We start from the raw sequence: 4385 nt of genomic DNA, 5'->3' as shown, positions 1-4385 counted from the left end.
CATTGCCCCAAGGTAAGTGCCAGGCCCTATCCCCCGCCCGGAGGTTGAGGCGGCCTGGCAACCCTACATCTGACGGAGGTAGAGGTGCGGCTTAACCATGTGTGGTTGCTCATATATAGGAGGTAGATGGTCAATACCCCCTACAGACATAGAGGAGACGGGGAGAGAGGCTCATTTGGTGGAATCGCTGATGGCCTCAACCATACGCCTGGCGGAACATCTCCGTCTTACAGACCCGCCTGAAGGAGACAAGATCTTGGCAGGCCTGGGTGTCCTCAGACAGAGAGTTCCACCAGGTCGGGGCCAGGATCGAAAAGGCCCTGGCCCTGGTTGAGGCCAACCGAGCCTCCCTGGGGCCAGGGACCACCAGTAGGTGCTTCCCAGCTGATCTCAGCACCCTCCGGGGAGTATATGGGAAGAGACGGTCCCTCAGGTATGCTGGTCCCAGTCCGTTTAGGGCTTTATAGGTCAAGACCAAACCTTGAAGCTGATCCGGAACTCCACGGGAAGCCAGTGTAGCTGCTGCAGAACTGGAGTTACACGTGTCCTGAAAGGCACGCCCATCAAGACACGGGCAGCAGCGTTCTGGACCCACTGTAGTTTCCGGGTCAGATCAAGGGAAGCCATAGGGAAGCCACTAGTGGGTGCCACAGAACTCATGGGCACTGTGTGGGGACTGCTGGTCTTGAAGGTGCCACGACTCCCGTTTTGCTTTGCTTTCATTGCGCAACAGTGAATTTTTAGGCCGTATGCTTTGCCGTACGGTGCCATCTAGGGATCAAAAGCAGAGCTACAGCAAGTCCTGATGAAATAACCAGGAGTCTTAAAAGAGGAACAGTTTTTTCCCGCACCAGCTTTCCCGGACTAGAACTTGCTTTTTCAGATGCAATGATTAGCTCAGGGGTTTGAAAAACAAACGAGTGGAGTCATTGGCAAGATTGCCCCTGGGTTTTCCTACGGAGTCGTTTCCGTGTCCTTGAAATGTCACGCCAAACTGCTGGCGTTTCTTTCAGCAGTCTTTCAGGTCTGTATCGGCTTTGCACTTGCTATAGCGATTCTGCAGTCCATACCCTATTGCATTATTTATTTTTTAAATTATTATTTTTATCGTAGAAAATGTAAAAGATAGAGCAAAGAAGGAAAGTAAAACATAACAAAAACACAACTACCAAGAGCCAAAAGTGGCCTGCCTACAAAGTAAAAAAACAATAAAAAACATAATAAGCATTATTAATAATCCATTACAGTTTTTCGCCTACAACACTCCCTCCTTTATTATCAATCAGCCTGTGCTCTAATTAATATCTTTCCCCTATATCTCATCTTCTTGATATCCCAGATCCTTATTCTTAAAAATCAAAACCACAAATCATTAATTCGTTTTTCTTCGTCTCTCGCAGATAGTCCATAAAGGGTTTCCAATGTGCTGTGAATATAGAAAGTGTTTTGTCTCTAATTGTATTATTTATTGAATGTCCCAGCCATTGATTATATTGATTTGCACTGTGTAATCTGCCTTGAGTCTCAGTGAGAAAGGAGGACAATAAATAATGTAAATAATATAAATAATATAATGTATATAAATAATAATATAATATATATAATATATATATATATAATATATAAATAATAATTTATAGTCCACCTTTCTCGCTGAGAAAGGTGGATTATAAATAATGTAAATAATAATAAAAAGGCGCCATAGAGTGCAGAATGGACAGGGCGAAATGTAATTGTGTAAAATTCAAATCTGGTGGAAGTATTTCAGGCCTGGAAACAGGGCTATTTCCTTTTTCAGATGGGTTGCACTCCCCCCAAAGGAAATGGTTTTTAGTTTGGGCATATTCCTGGACTCTTGGCCTCCAGCTGGAGTGTGGTGTAGTGGTTAGAGTGTCAAACTAGGATCTGGGAGACCCGGTTCGAATCCCTGCTCTGCCACGGTGACCGTGGGTCAATCACACTCTCTCTGATATAGGAACAACCCGTTCTGTGACAAAATTTCTGACTACAGTGATGTCTTTAAAACGTCAAAGCAATAGGTCTTAAGTATAAAAAGAAATAGGTATATTTTATCTGACTTGTTAAAGGGCTTTTAGATATAATCAACTCAGTTTAGAGATTTTGGTATTAGGGCAAATTTTATTTTATCAAATCTTGTCGAAGGCTTTCACGGCCGGAGAACGATGGTTGTTGTGGGTTTTCCGGGCTGTATTGCCGTGGTCTTGGCATTGTAGTTCCTGCCGTTTCGCCAGCAGCTGTGGCTGGCATCTTCAGAGGTGTAGCACCAAAAAGACAGAGATCTCTCAGTGTCACCAAGTGCAATAGTGTCTTTTACTGGAACACTTGGTGACACTGAGAGATCTCTGTCTTTAAGTGCTACACCTCTGAAGATGCCAGCCACAGCTGCTGGCGAAACGGCAGGAACTACAATGCCAAGACCACGGCAATACAGCCCGGAAAATCCACAACAACCATTATCAAATCTTATTTATTCCTTCCGGCTATGTGTTTTATTCTATGTTTATCTTACTGGGATATTTTATCTTTGAATGTTTTATTTTGACTTCGAATTATGATGTTTTTCTACGATGTTATGATGTTTTAAACCTTTTAACCGACGTGATTATGTGATTTAAGCTTAAGAGCTATGGTCAAGCGAGCTTATAAATAAAAAGGACTCTCTCACCTTAACCTACCTCACAGGATTGTTGTGGGGGGTAACATGGGGGAGAGGAGAATGATGTAAGCTCCTTTAGGGAGGAAAATGCTATATAAATGAAGTAAACAAACAGCTGGTAGTGGTGGCCAAGGGTGCCTTTCACCAGCTTCTCCTGGGAAGGGGAGATCCTGCCACTGGAGTACATGCTCTGGCAACATCTAGATTAGATTACTGCAATGAGCTCTGTGTGGGGCTGCCCTTGAAGACTATCCAAGAGCAACAGTTGGTGCAGAATGGTGTGGCCTGAACATTGACTGGAGCGGGTCATAGGGAAAGAAAATAAAGTTTTGCATTTTATGTCGAGACCTAGTCCTTTGGTATGTTTTGATACAGGAACACAAGCACATTCTTGCATACCCTTATGGAGGCATGGTTTATTCCCTTCCCCCTCCTTCCTGCCATATCTTCAACAAACTCTTTAAAAAATCTTAAGACCAATAAAAGGGAGCAGAGTGGCAGGGAAGACACAGCTGAGCAGGATCTCATAGCATAAGTAGCTACCTTGGAACCACAACGTTTCCCAGGCACTGCACAGGTTAAAGTAAACTGATCAGGGAGGTCAGAGTCTGTCAAAGCCCGACAACTGTTTCATGTTGAAGATTTCACCTTTTCTAATCGTAAGTGTTCACAAGTGCCAAGACCTCTTTCCATGCCACCTTCAGTACTTTGGGGGGAAACCAGCCTACCCCCTCCTTTGTCCATCCCAGCCTCCTTTAAACTCCTTCCTGCTTGCATTTTATTTTATTTATTTGACTTCCAGCCCTCCTTCCCGGCAAGCGGGCTCAGGGCAGCTTTCAACAATGTATAACATTTATCCAGAGGAGTTAGCCGTGTTAGTCTGTAGTAGCAAAATCAAAAAGAGTCCAGTAGCACCTTTAAGACTAACCAATTTTATTGTAGCATAAGCTTTCGAGAATCACAGTTCTCTTCGTCAGATGCATGGAGGGCAAAAAGAAACTGGTCAGATATAGAGGAGGAGAGGGGAGGGCGGAGTAGATGCAAACAGCCCCTTCTGATATTGAGATGCAAACAGCTCCTTCTGATATGGAGATCAGTTTTCTTCTGTAAAGGTTCAGAGGAGTTATCCGTGTTAGTCTGTAGTAGCAAAATCAAAAAGAGTCCAGCAGCACCTCCAAGACCAACCAATTCCACTGCAGCACAAGCCTTCGAGAATCACAGCCCTCCCCGCCAGATGCATCTGACGAAGAGAACTGTGATCACAGTAAAATCACACCGTCTTACTTGATTGGTTATACCAGAATCGTACCACAAGATGGCAGCAGACTCCTCCTCCTTGCCTGCCTCTCTTAGATGAAGGCACAGTTGTATTGTCGAAGGCTTTCACGGCCGGAGAACGATGGTTGTTGGGGGTTTTCCGGGCTGTATTGCCGTGGTCTTGGCATTGTAGTTCCTGACGTTTCGCCAGCAGCTGTGGCTGGCATCTTCAGAGGTGTAGCACCACCATTCCCACCTCCACCCCCATCTCCCACAGATCTCTACTAGATTGTTCCTGAGAGTTCACTCTCTCTTTCTCTGGCTGAACAGGGTTGCCAGCTCCAGGTTGGGTAATACCTGGAGATTTGGGGAGCGGAGCCTGGAGAGGGCAGGGTTTGGGGAGGCAAGGAACATCTGCAGGGCAAAATGCCATACAGCCCATATTCCAAAG

Source organism: Eublepharis macularius, chromosome 2, assembly GCF_028583425.1.
Source record: "Eublepharis macularius isolate TG4126 chromosome 2, MPM_Emac_v1.0, whole genome shotgun sequence".
NCBI classification, from domain to species: domain Eukaryota; kingdom Metazoa; phylum Chordata; class Lepidosauria; order Squamata; family Eublepharidae; genus Eublepharis; species Eublepharis macularius.
This window is presented reverse-complemented; position numbering follows the sequence as displayed.